Genomic DNA, 15,316 nt, shown 5'->3' on the forward strand with positions numbered 1-15,316 from the left:
TACAAGAGCCTGTGAGATTCCTCTGATTTCAAGCTGAGCTGTACAGTTTGTAAATACCCCTTCGTTCACAAGTTACCAGTATAAAGGAAAGTGTTTGTTTTTTTCTTTTTTAGGCCCTTTCAACCCACGCTGACAGTTCCAATTTCAAACTAGGAAGTTCCTCTCAAGCTGGAGTGAAAATGTGAACAACAATATGATCATGTCATTACTGGATATGTGATATAACATTTCTTTTACCTCGGTCTTTTTAAACTAACCTTCCACTCTGTCTAACCTCTAACTTGAATGCTCCCACACGGATATTTGTGCATGGGATGTAGTCCTATTCTTGGCCTTAGCTTCATCTACTCCAGTTAGCCAATTAGAGATCAGATTAACAGGGAAGGTTAGCAGGGTCATCCCTGAGGACACCTGCACCACGAACATGAACTGAAAGACAAGTTAAAACAGAACCCTTGATGATCCTGATGAAGGCTTATCATCAACAAAACACAAACTGCTTGAGAATGGAACAACATATGTGATGTAATAATGAAACATCTCAAAAGTTATTTTCACATTTGAGTAATATTTATCATTTATACATTTTAAAATGCTGAGGTGAAATGTAACATACGTATCATTTATGTCCACATTTCTGTTGAGATCTGCATCATCATAAAAAAAAATGATAAGCTGTTAAGAAGGTTGCTACTCATGTTGTCACTTCCTCCAGTAAGAGGTTGCCCTCTAATGGTCATATCCCTAACAACAACTGAAGGAGCAGCTGGATGCTGTCTGAATATGACACGTGAAGTCTATCACCGTTCACCTGTTAGTTTTGTTCAGTCTTAGACAACTCATGTGTATCTGTAAAGTTACAAGTGAACAAGCTGCTGCTGAACTTAAGCCTACATTTTTAAACTGTACTTAATTTTATGCTGGCTCTCTCTCCATGTCACATTGTCCCACTCAGTTAATTGCCTTTTCCTCCTAAATCACAGAACCAAAATCACAAAACCATTCACCCACCTGCCTTAAAAGTGCTTCTTATTTACTCATTAATCTCGCAGTATGCAACAAGACACATCATCTATGTTATCTAAGTGTTTGAGCCTCTCTGGTCACTTTGCCTGCCACTGAATCAGTCCGATTAATCATCAGTTGTTGATGTTCTACTTTATTTGGCCCAGCCTTGTATATCTTTTCTGTATTCTGAAATAAGTGGTTGGAAGAAGTACTCAGATTGTTGACCTATAAATGAAAGTGTCAGTTTGGTAATAGAATAAATACTCCATTACAAGTAAAAGGCTTGCATCTACAGTCCTAATTATTTAAAAGCATATCAGCTAATTGACTTACAGTATTCAAAGTACAAAGGACCTCTAGGCTGGAAGTTCTATTCTGTAGAAGAATGGATAAACTGTACGCAGCATTTTAAGCTGTGATTTTAACTATTTTAAATGCAACAGGATCATTCCAGGGGTTCCCAACCTTTGGGTCAAGCCCCTTCAAAAGGTTAAAATAAACAATGACATAATAAAAGCAGAAGTGCACATATCTTATGCATCAAAGTGTTTCCCAGTGTTGGGGACAAGTGAAAACATAATCGTGGCGATGATATTCCATTTCTAAAGTCCCCTAGTCTGCTGGCATAGGCTCCAGTTTATGACACAAAGGAGACATGTCTACCATTGCACAACCAAAAGAGGAATGAGATTTGTCTTCCTCAGTGTTCTGTAGAACTCCAGGACATGAGGGAATTCTAAACTAACGTTTAGGTTGCATTTTTTCTAATAGATCAGTAAATGACAAAGTCTGCCTACTTAACTGAATGTTTTACTGTGACTTTGTCACAGTACACAGTAAAAAGTTTCTACTTCCAATTGGGATTCTTATGATTGTTTCTTGCACTGAGACAGTAGCCAGACTTCTACTGGTACTAAGTAGCTGAGCCTGACCCATGATAAACAGCCCCATGCCACACCTGAATTCAAAATAAAGAGGTGTGTCCCAGTAATTACTTCAACCATACCCTCTCCTCCTGTTTCAATCAGATATCCCCGTCAAAACCAAATCTGTCTCCTTCACCCACTCAGCTCCCTGGTTCACCTCCAATCTCCGCCACATGAAATCCTGTAAGTGCCAGCTTGAATGGCTCTACAAGAAAACCAGCCTCACAGTGCACCACAAAGCCTTCACATACTGCCTCCACCTCTACAAAGATGCGCTAAACTCTGCCCAGTCCACCTATCTCTCCAATCTGATTGATTTTGCCTCCTCCAACCCCAAAACTCTTTTTTCCACCATAAACAAACTCCTAAAATCCAAGGACAACACTTCTGATTCCTTCTCAACCGACAAGTGCAACACCTTCCTGTCATTCTTCCAAGAAAAAATAGCTACCATTTACAACAACATCATCAGCATCAATAACTGCACTTCCTCCACCACCCCCCTGCTGCAAGGGATCCCCCAGGGCTCAGTCCTTGGACCCCTCCTCTTCATCCTGTGCATACTGCCCCTTGCTAACATCATCCGCTGCCATAACCTTCACTTCCACTGCTACGCAGATGATGTCCAGCTCTTCATCTCCACAAAATCCATTATCCCTGCAACCTGCTCCACACTCACCCACTGCTTAGCCGAGCTACAATCCTGGATGCAAGCCAACTTCCTCCAGCTAAATTGAGACAAATCAGACATCATCATCATTGGCCCCAAACCCCTCATCAGCACCACCCATAACTTCCATCTCACCATCAGCAACTCCACTCTGCTTCCTTCCCCCAGTGCATGTAACCTTGGAGTCATCTTTGACAGTGATGAACATCACGTCAAATACATCACAAAGACTGCCTTTTTCATCTAAAGAACATCACCCGCCTCAGAACATTCCTCTCCTTCTCTACCGCAGAAACCCTCATCCATGCTTTCACCGCATCCAGACTTCATTACTGTAACAGCATCCTATACGGCACATCATCCAAACTCATCCACAAAATCCAGTACATCCAGAATTCTGCCGTCCGCCTTCTCACCAGAACCCGCTCCAGAGACCATATCACCCCCGGCTCCCTGTCCCACAGAGCATCCACTTCAGAATCCTCCTTCTCACCTTTAAAGTCCTCCATAACCAGGCGCCCCCCTACATCATAGCTCTGCTACATCGCCACAACCCCTCCTGCAATCTTTGCTCCATCAATGCCAACCTTCTGTCCCCACCACCATGTAGCAAGTACCGGACCTGGGGAGTTCAAGCTTTTTTCTACTGCCACCCCCTCCCTCTGAAACTCCCTCCCAATTCACATCTGAGACTGCACTGACCTCCCCAAATTCAAATCCCTTGTCAAAACCCACCTGTTCATAAATGCTTTTAATGTGTGACTAATTCTTGCTTTTACTGTGTTTTACTTACTTACTGTTTGTTTTATCCTCTGTATATAGTTTTAACCTAGTTATGTAAATGTCTCTTTTAAACCACTGTAAAGTGTCTTTGAGTTTTAATGAAAAGCACTATATCAAATAAATTTATTGTTATTATTATTATTACTTTTGTCTATATGCTTGGCTCTGTTTTGCACTTTAGATGAAACAATGTGAAGGTAGATAAGATAAGACATGTGAGGATATTATATATATTATATTGTAAAATTTTATTTCTGGGTAAAAATTACAATCTTTACCTTTGAATGTAGTGTAGCAGAAGTATAATGTACTTACTTTCCACGACTAAATGAAAAGTTGACTGAGAAAGTACCTTTTTAACCTGACCTGTTTAAAAAGTCTTCTGCTGCATCTGAGTCCTGTCTAAATATCTGACAGATATTTGGTTTAACTGTCAATCAATATGACAACAATATGTTAATGATTAAATAACCTGAGGTGTGGCAGAGAGGATGTAGGCAGAGGAGGAGAGGGGGAGACGATTATACATGGAGTAGAAACATGAAAAGACAGGATATGAAGAAGGAATGAGAGAGAAATGATGAGCTACATGTGGTCCAAATTGCTGCTCCAGCCTCCATCTGATGAATGTGTTTGGTGATGTAACACATCAGAGAGTGATGGTACACTGAAGTGTCATTGAACTTTCCAATCTGCTCCTCTCTGGCCCTGCTGCCAAAACACAACCCTTTATTGATTCTGTTTAGGATGTCTAATGTTTCAGCTTGATCAGGAGGAGATCACCATCTAACCTGATTCTGTATGATAAAATGGAAGGAAACACATCATGTTTAAATTAAGGGCTTGTCAGTGTGACACAGTACTCAGTCAAAGACATTGCTCCATCACTTCAGAGCTGGGCTGACTCCCAGTCCAACAGCAGTTCACTCATTTCACAGCTCTCAAAGACTGCTTTCAACCTTGAATGTTTGAATAGATCAGTTCCCGAGGCAATTGGGAACTAAAATGCCCTCTTTTACAGGAAATCAGTTTCATTCAGAAGATCTGGCAAAACTCCTTCAGGAGGGGAAGGACAGCGGCAGAGTCACTGTGTAGAACAAGAGGAGTGACAAATGTGGAAGCAAACGCTATTAGTGGGAGGGTGCGTGTCACAGTGGATCAAATGAGAGCACCCAACAAAAAACTCTATAGTGGCTCTACCACCATAAAGTCTTGATTTGCGAAGATCAACAGTTGATTGGCTTTGTGCCCTGACAACTGCCATTTATATTTTCAAGTTTTTCTTTAACAAGATTAGTTCAAAACTTTGATGGCTTGGTGGCATTTGGTCAGTGTTTAAAAATATGATCAATTTGTAATAGGGTTCATTGGTAGGGTCTGTAATGTGACTTTCTAGATATGACAGCGTTAAATCACATTACACGGTTATGCTATGTCTGATTAATAAATAAAAAACCTGCGGTTCTCAGTCATGGCTCCTGGTTCACAGAGAGCTGTTATCCCTCGTACTCTGTTCTAAACAACACTGATGCGAGCCTTTAAACTAACACCCTTTATATTTGATATTAGACTTCCCTAATAAGTAGAATAATAGCAATGTATGAGTAAATTAACATCACACGTTTGATAGCTTGTGTTTACCCCTGATGATGTCATAGAAACAGCCAATAGGGAAACACCATACGGCTGGCTGGCCCAATCACGTAACTTCATCACTCGACTACTTTGTCAGTCAGTCACGAATAGGGGTTTGATGACATTGCATTCTAAATAAGCTATGTAGACATAAATATTGGGATGAGGCTGTTTACAGGGGTTGAGCTAGGCTCTTCCAGTGAAGGGAAATCTTAATGCTTCAGCACACCAAGACATTTTGGACAATGCTATGCTTCCAACTTTGTGGCAACAGTTTGGGGAAGGCCCTTTTCTGTTGGCCATTTTCTAATGGGCTGTCTGTTTATTTAGAATGCAGTGTCATTAAAGGCCCTTTTGGTGCAATGGTCAGGTGTCCCAGTACTTTTGTCCATACAATGTACACAGACAGCTTTGCAGCTATAACATCTTCCACTCTTTCCACAAGATTTTGAAATGTTTCTGTGGGAATTTTGGCCCATTCATGCAGTAGAGCAATAGTTAGGTCAGACACTGATGTTGGACAGAAGGGTCTGGCTCACAGTCTCTGGTCCAGTTCATCCCAAAGGTGTTCGGTGTGTGTGTAATTCCAGAATATTAACTTCTGAGGCTGTTAATATCCACACAGTTCTAGAAAAACCAGGAACCTGCCCTTGTTGTCTTCACTGGTAAGTTCAGGGAATGTAGGAAACTTCAAATCCATAAATGCAGTTTGTAAATTGCAAATTAATTGTAACCTTTTTTCTTTAATACAGACTTATATTAGTAATTACACACATTTTGGTGTTTTGTGTCATCATCATGTTTAATGTATTGTTGAAGGAAAAGTAAAATGTGATCTTTTCTTTTTTTCGTTTTTTTTTTTTCCCCCTCCAGTTTTCTGCTGTATGTGGCGCTGTGCTTTTAGGGCGAATTGCTGAATAATGAGGAAACAGCAAAGTGACAGACCCAAATGGCAGCATCAGCTGTACAGGAGGCCTATCCCGGTCTCAAGGGCAAAGAGGGGGGATGGGTGGTATTGGTGGTGGTGGTGGGTGGGGGAGAGAGCATCTGTCTGCATGGTGACGTCACTCCGCCCCAGCAGTTAGAAGCCTTCTCCTGTGCGTAATCCACCACCCGCCCGTCCGCACTGTCCGGGAGGATGAGTCCAAACATTGCGTTTAATAAATCCGTGTCGAATATTAAACAAATTAACAGACATCATTTTTGCACCATCCAAAGAGTAGGAGGAGGGAAAGAGACTGCGCCTCACTGAAAAGGAACTCTTTTATTTATTTATTTTTTTACATCTATTTTTTTTCCAGCAGAAATGTCTTTTTGTCCTACATGAAAGGATCCGGAGAGAGGAGGAGAGAAGAGGAGAGGGAGGATGTGAAGGCTTCTGGATGGATCCTGGAGGAGATAATGCGACAAGGAGACGAGCAGCTCCGTGTTTCACTGCAGATATCGACGCTCTTCTTATTTAGGCAATTCATTCCTGCTATTTCTTTTCTCTCTTTCTTTCTTTTTGAACGATGTTTTATAATAAGAGGCCTTTGTGCGTAAACATAGACTGATGTAAGATGCTTCACTGGCTTAATCCGACTGAAAAATGACATGCTCATACGTATTTCTTAGCTGCTTTCTCTTTGGGTGCGTATTTTGTGTTCTTATTACTTGGCAGAATGTCCAGGCTTTGATGGACCGTACGGGCTAAAGCTGCAAGGCCCGGCCTACATACTGTAATAATCTGCTCCAGTTAATGTCGGGAGGGGTGATAAATCACTCTTATATAACATTCCTGAAGGGACATTTTGTGTGCCTGTGCTTGTCAATACTGAGTCTATGGTGACCTTACTGTTGGTTTATGATCTGTGTATTTGATCATCACGTACAATGTGTCTGTAGTACTCAGTGGTGTGTTTACAGTACTGCGGTGCCTGTAGGATGCTTCTATTTTCTAAAACATACCATTATAGCATTGTAATATCTCAGTTAAACCAGTTTAAAAAAATTCTAATATAATAATTATGAGCTGATCGTACCGTTTTATTTGTATTTTTCATGAGGAAACGGACACAGTGGTACCGTTTGGCACAGGAAAAGAAGAAGCGCTTCGTATATAAACGCCCTTTTTGCACACTTTAGTGCGTATAATGTAATAAAGTTACATTCAGGTGCTCCGGTTTCCATTCTGTTTACATTCTCCACCAAATCTGGTCTTAGCCTCATTTACAGTAGATCCCCGCAGTCTGGGCTTTACTCTGTAATGGCTGCCTGCTTGATGTGTCCTTGACATGTCATGAAAAAGAGACATGGAATATTATCCGTGTTTGTGCATCATTCTTACTTCTCAACAGTGTCCGTCAGGGCAGGCGGATGTAAACACTAGTCGGCTGCCTTGAATTATTGAGCCAAAGGAAGATCATCAGCAGGTATATGTGTGACCTTTAAACAGTGTCAGCGAGGAGGTGTATTTTTTAATTCTTCAGACATCATTTTGTCACGTTATTTTATCTGTAAAATATGTTATTTATTCATTGGAATCTCTTTTACAGATGAGGCAACTTTGGAAAATGCAGAATTACAGTGACACACTTGCTTGGAAGAGAAAAATGGACAAGTCATGCTGTGCATCTATTGACAACTTGTGTTTAAAGTTGACAGTGCGTTATTCAGAGAATAGTGACGCTATACAGGGATGTATGAAGACAGACAGACACTTTCCACCTCAAGGTTACTGTCCCTGTCTTCCTCTGTGACTCTGGACTTCCTCTCTCAGTGTTCACAGTGGACCTTGATTTAAAATCAGTCAATTAAGGCACGCGGTGAATGCCAAGAGAGGAGCCTCGCTGCTCCAGAATGGCTGGCATCTCGGGAGGGAATGTATTAAAAGCTGTTATATGTACGTGAGTGGGTGTCATTTGTGTTCAGCGTGCAGTTCAGTCTCTGGAATGTAACCATCTGTACCTTACTTTTCTGTGTTTGGAACGTTTCTGTGTGTCTTTTCTGTCACAGGTTGTTGTGTAGAAAAGCAGTTTGTTTTTCATTTGCGGTGCTTTGAGCAGGGATGAATATGATCGGCAGTGAAGTAAGCTTTTCTTCCTCATCTCGCTGCTGTATGTGTTAAAGCAACAATAATAATAATAATGGCTGCACAATCAACCATTGTTTGCTTTTCTTCTGAACCCATTAAAACCTTCTATATATTACAGCACTGAAGTGGTGCGTCTTCCCTTTCCTCACAGTGGACCTGCACTTTTGATGAGCATGGAAGCATATTTCATGTTTTATGTGTTAAATGGGCAAGAAGATGCATTCAAATTATTACTTAAGTATAAGTAGGAACTTAGTAAATAAATAAATACCAGTTAAAGGTGCATTAGCTGCATTAGCTGCATTTGAAATGTACTTGAGTAAAAATGTACTAAAAAGGAGTACTCATGCAGAATAGCCACAGCCAATGTAATATTATTATTTTACTATTATTGACATATTCAATAATAGTAATATTGAATTACTACTTATTTATTAGTAATAGTAATAATTCAGTAAATTAATGCTGTAGTTTACAGGAGCTGCTGTTATACACTCTTATACTGATGGCTAGTTTGATCCAGATCCATTTTTTATTTGTTGAAATATGAGTGAAAATTGACTTAACTTGCTGAATAAAGGTAGTGAAATATAATATTTCTCTTTGGGATGTGGTCAAATTGAAGTATAAAGAAGCACGGTGGTGTGGTACAGGATCCTCAAAGTTGTTCTTAGCAGTATGTCTAGTATATTGTCCTACTTTGTGACGTTACATATGTTAGGACATAAGCCTCAGTTAGATCTCTTATGAGGAATGTGCCAAAAAAGAAAAAAAGAAGAAATAATAATAATCAAAATAGCATTAATTACATTACCGGTAATCGAAACTAGTAGATAAGCTGCAAAATCTCTCAATTCTGGTGACACGAGTACTCTTATATCACCCAGAACCTAAATTCTAAATATATTAATATTTGATAGTCCTATTCACAATTTAACTTCGTTATAGATGTTAACAATAGACGTTTTGTGTACTTTTCAACTTATGTTTGAGGACAGATGATTTTTGCTGGTGTGATGAAACAATATTAATTATGTTTGAGAAGGTGATTGTGGCCTGCAGGACACCAAACAACCTGCTGCCAGTGAACTTAAAAACTGACGGCTGACTGTAGAAAGACTGCAGATTCCGCCTTAATGTGAACCTTTTCACTGTTGGCAACCATGTTGACCTTCACATTACTGTAAAATCCTGAAGACTGGATGCATACAAACACTCCTACGTGTGCACCCACCAGTGTGCAGATCATTTCCCTGAGACCGGTTCATTAGCTACTTTACAGGCATTAGCACTTTACAGGCTCCATCCTCATTCCTGCACTGGTGTACTTCTTGTTGCCAGACAGGTTTACATCATCAATGATGCCTCTTAGAGGAACTGTTGGATGCCAGCATTGGTCAGCAAACCTCTTACTATAACTTGATTATAGCATTCATATATTGAATGGTCCTCCAACCGACTCCCTGTTGTTGATCTGTGTGCTCAGTGCAACCTCAAACAATTGCAATACCACCATGGTCTTTGTAAAATACTGAAGAAGTATTGAAAAAATATCTTAATTCTTGAGCTCTGATATGGTCCTGAACCTGATCCACTTCATCAGTCTTAACATCCCTCTGAGTGTCTGATGTGGATGGCATTCTCCAGTTCCAGGGGAAAATCTGACAGTGGCTGCTATCTATATCATTATGTCCAGCTGACTCAAGAGTCCATACCAAACTGAAGCCACTTGGAGACAAAATGCAGGTTAACCAGCACATCTGAGGTTTGTGGACACAGTTCTCAGTTTTGATCATGCATTTATTTTGTAAGACTTGATACACTGTATAGACACAAAAATTCGGACACAACTCCTTATTATTGAATTCAGGTGTGGTATGGGGCTGTTCAGGGGTTGGACTCAGCCATTTACTTCCATGAAGGGAAATCTGAATACCTAATGCTTTTCTATTCCAGCATGACTGTGCCCCAGTGCACAAAGCAAGAGGTTCATAAAGACATGGTTGGATGAGTTTGGTGTGGAAGAACTTGACTGGCCCACACAGAGTCTTGATCTGAACCCCACCCAGCACCTTTGGGATGAGACTGTGAGTCAGGCCCTTCTGTCCAACATCAGAGTCTGACCTCACAAATGCTCTGCTGCATGAATGGACAAAAATTCCCACAGAAACGCTCCAAAATCTCCAAAAACCTTCCCAGACAAGTGGAAGTTGTTATAGCTGTAAAGCTGTCTGTGCATTTAGAATGTGATGTCATTAAAGTCCTTGTTGGTATAATGGTCAAATGTCTCAATGCTTTACAGTGTATTATATCCCATTTCCCAGTCACACAGGTAATAACGTTTACTTTTGCAAGTACAGAGGATGTGAGTAAGATAAGATAAGATAAGATAAGAACTTTATTGATCCCGCAGGAAATTGTTGTGCCAGGGTTGCAATACAAAGAGGCAAACAAAAGTATCAAGTAATCACACAAAATATAAAATATAAAATAAAGATTAAAGTGACATATTTTGTCATTGGAGGGAACTCACTCCAACGAAATTTGTTCTCTGCATTTAACCCACCCAAGTGACGTGCACACACACACACACAGCAAACCCGGGGCAGTGGGCGACCGCGTGCAGCGCCCGGGGAGCAGTGGGGGTTAGGTACCTTGCTCAAGGGTACCTCAGCCATGGACACCGGGACGGGGAATCGAACCAGCGATCCACCGGTTACGGGTCCGACACCCTAACCGCTGATCCACGACTGCCCATAAATAACAACTGCACATAAATAACAGAGTAATATAAAAAATAGCTGAGTACTATAAAAAAATAACAGAGTATATACATGATGTAGATAATGGCAGATAAGGTGCAGAATGGCAACAGGTAAGGTGCAGATACAATATTAAAGTGTTGATAGTAGTGCAGGGTAAACTGTTATTGTCCTATGTGGGTAAAAGGGATGAGTTGATAGCCACAGGGAGGAAGGACTTCCTGTGGCGTTCTGTGGAGCACCTCGGTGGTCTCAGTCTACGACTGAAGGTGCTGCGGTAGGGTTGCAGTGTGGCATGCAGGTGGTGTGACTTGTTGTTGAGGATGTTGAGCAGTTTCCTCAGCATCCTCTGCTCAGACACCTCTGCCAGAGACTCTGCCAGTTCCACTCCCAGGACAAAGCCAGCTCTCCTGATGAGCTTATCGAGCCTGTTGGCATCAGCTGTCTTCGCCCTGCTGCCCCAGCGCACCACAGCGTAGAAGATGACACTGGAGACCACTGAGTGGTAAAACATCTGCAGCTCTGTCCTGCAGACATTAAAAGACCTGAGTCTCCTGAGGAGGAAAAGGCGACTCTGCCCTTTCTTGTAGAGGGCACTGGTGTTGACTGTCCAGTCCAGTTTATTGTCTGTGTGGACGCCTACATACTTGTAGCAGTCCACAATGTCCACCTCAGTACCCCTGATGTTGATAGGGTTATGGGGGGTACTCGTCTTCCTGAAGTCCACCCTCAGCTCTTTAGTTTTCCCTATGTTGAGCTGCAGGTGGTTCTGTCCACACCACTCCACGAAGCTGTCCACCACACCTCGGTATTCAGCTTCCTGGTCACCAGTGAGACCAAACTCTTTAATCAAACTGTAATACAGAGAGCCCAACATTCCCCCTTGAGCAAGCACTTGGCGACAGTGGTGAGGAAAAACTGCCTTTTAGAAGGCAGAAACCTCGGAGCAGACCCCGGCTCAAGATGGATCTGCCTTGACCGGTTGGGTTGAGAGAGAGAGAGAGAGAGAGAGAGAGAGAGAGAGAGAGAGAGAGAGAGGAGAGAGAGAGCAAGGGAGAGAGGGGGGTGTGAGAGAAGGAGCACACAAGCAGAGATGCATAGCAGCAGTAATAATACCAGAAGTATCGGAAATGTAGATAATGATAATGACAATGAAGTATACAGAAGGTATTATGGTGATTTTGATAACAATAGTAGTAACAATAATGGTAGTAGCTGTACTGAGTCGTAACAGATTTAAGTCAGATTATGACTAAACAGTAGTAATTGCAGTAGGAATGACATCATGTCGAGTGGCTGAGGATCTGGATGAATAAATAAGCACAGTTATGGTGTCTGAGTACCTTATGTGAACAACAGTTGAGTTTTAACTGCATTATGGAGACACTGTGGGCTGTTATTGAAATTCTATCTGAGGGCAGCATATGGTTTGAACACTGCAGGTTCACATGACCTAGTATTTCGGTTTCAGTTGGGTTTTTTTACATATTGAAAAGTGAGGTCTTTGCAACTTGTGGCAGCTCGTTGAGTTTGAAACACCTGCAATGGAAACAAACAGGCATCAGTAGGAGCTGTCACAGAGTAATACTAATGGCTCCCAACATAGCAGCCTCAGACAGAAAGGAACGACTACACTGTCTGTCAGTTTCAAACCGCAGACACCAGCTTGTTTACATCTAAACAACCTTGTTATAAAAGGCAAGCCAGCCTAATCTGACCCTGGCTGGCTGTTAATCCTCGGTAATGATTGCTCCACATTTAGCCCTGCTGGCTCTCTGGATGCTTCCACAGCCAGGAATTCATGTCATAAAGCGTCAGGTTCTGTCATAGAGTCCTGGTTAGATTTGTCTTTCATGCACGTATACAGTATAATGCGCACACACTCACTCACTCACACACACACACACAGATTATGTAATCTGACATTGTTTTCCTCTTTGCTGATCCCTTTACATGCTCTAAATATATTTTAAGTTTCCCATCTGATTCCCTCAGCATAGGGAGAAATATTCTGAATAACATATAACAAAATGGTGAGACAGCTCCATCATAGTATGTTTTTAAAGTGTGAAATGCGATTGGAGTTTGTCAGGAGTGGCATTCTGTCTACAGAGAGTCTACAATCACAGCAAACAAGACACATTAATACAACATGTCATCTTCGTAGCTACCGACACGTTAGTTCACTGCAGGAAGTTACAAAAAAGTATCAGATATGCTTAGTCACATCCAGTTCAGCTGTCAATTGCTGTGATATATAAATTAAACATAAGTCAGGCAAATAAGACTGAGACGCCATTGAAAAATAAATGACATATGGTTGCCGTTGCTAGGTAATGATGGTCGTCCTCAGCCGTGCTGCACTGCACTGCAGGTAGCCGAGGAGTCCCGCAGTCTGAGCCAGAGGAGCAACACCTCAACAGGTAACAACTAACCTGATGCTGACTTCTCACACTAAACTGTTTTGTAGACTGATGGAGCATGCACGTTCACTTTATGTGCACCGCATTACCATATGTGGTGTACAGAACGTGGAAAAATGTGTGGGTGGGTGTATGTGGATGTATACTCCTGTAGTTGTGTGGACAAAAATCTGTTTACACAGTCACATTGTGAGCACCCACCTTACTTATGTTTTTTTTTTTTTTTTTTTACAGAAAAAAAATCCATCAGAACAAGCCTGCTACTACATGTCCATAAAATATATAATATTTTCATCTAATAATATGAGGGCAGTGTATCTGGCACGTAGGTACTCATTATTGACCTGTAGGTGGCACAACAGGCTCACACAGAGGCTGACCTCCACACAGGAAAAAAACACCACCACAGCAGCAGCTTGTCACAGGGTGATCAATATTTTCTCTTCTCTTTCTCTCTGTATGAATGAGGACCATTCAACGACTCCACAGGTACACACGAAGAGTAAAATCACAGCACTGGTTCCTCTCAAGGAGACTTTATTCACAAGGCTTTCTTTTAAACAGCTCAAACTGAGACTTTGGTCCAGCAGTAGACCTCATCATTTCTGTCGGCTCTCACTTTGAAAAGGTGTTTTAATGACACCAAAATAGCCAGACATACTCTGGTTTCAGAACTGTTTATTAGAGAGTCACATACTGTATCTCTATGGAGAAAATGACCTCTTCAAAATGACCTAATCGTGAATATGTTTGTCACCAAACCGAAGATAAGATGAGCTTTATTGATCCTACAGTGGGCAAATTCACTTGTCATGGCAGCTCACAAGAACAGAATAGAGTGCAAAATGCAAAAAGTGTGCAAAACAGTTTCAAAAATTAAAAGAGTTATGAATTAACTGTTTTAAAATAAACACTGTACAATATACCGCTATACTGGCTATATACTGTATCAGCATAGTGGTGGAAGGTGGTGATTGTGGGTAAGTATATCAAGAAGTTGACAGACCAACAAGATAACATGATTTCATATTTGAACAAATGATGTCACTATTTTGAAAAGAATCTTTACAAAGTGAAGTACAGCTTTCCTTTATGGATTTATTTTAAGCTTTGAACACACATTTATATAAAAAAAAAGGGTCTTAATACAAGTCATACTATTATGAATGCAATACAGGTCACTTTTCCCTTTGAAGTAAACATAACTTGTTCAGTGGTTGAAAATGCTGAAATAAAAGTTCTGTAAAGTATTGAAATTATTTCTTTGAAAAACAAATGGCTTCGAGAAATTGAGGACAATTACAATTTATTAATTAGAATTACAATTAGTAGCACTGGAGCTGCTCACAATAACTAATAACACTTTGAATATTACTGCTGTAGCAATACAAGCACTACACACTTTTGTTATACTTTTACCACTAATATTAATATGCTCATATATCTTTACTGCTAGCACAAATACCTACAACAGCCACTGTCACTGCTACAAGAATGTTACAACCACAATCAATCAAGTTGATCTGGACTTTTAACTATTATTTCTACCTATTATATTCAATTCTTCTTAAGGCATATAAAGAAGTATAACAGCTGAGAGTGGCCAAAGACAAATAAAGTATTAACTGCTCATTGATTACAGGTAAAGAAACCCTATCTGTGTGTATGCAATATCGTATTTGAACACTAGATGGTGCTGTTAGGCTGATTATGGGCAACTTATCTTAAACCAATTCTGGATGATGAGAGTTAAACCGTCCAACCAGCGACACCAGCATCAACATCAGAAACATTTACAGAAATAATGTCTAAAGAGTTAAATCATTATCTTTATTATAACTGCTGTAACAGCCCTTATAAGGGTCCTCCTCAGAGACAGAGACCGAGTTCTCTTTCATGAGAGGAAGAACACCTGGACGTTTTGCGGTAGCTCTGTTAGACAGGTATTGGTTACCAGTGACGGTGTGCCACTTTCATCAGCAGCAAACACAGTTATAGTAAGAGTTTTGCATGATTACAGAATAAAAGACTTTACA

The sequence above is a fragment of the Scatophagus argus genome, chromosome 13 (genome assembly GCF_020382885.2).
Source record: "Scatophagus argus isolate fScaArg1 chromosome 13, fScaArg1.pri, whole genome shotgun sequence".
Classification (NCBI taxonomy): domain Eukaryota; kingdom Metazoa; phylum Chordata; class Actinopteri; family Scatophagidae; genus Scatophagus; species Scatophagus argus.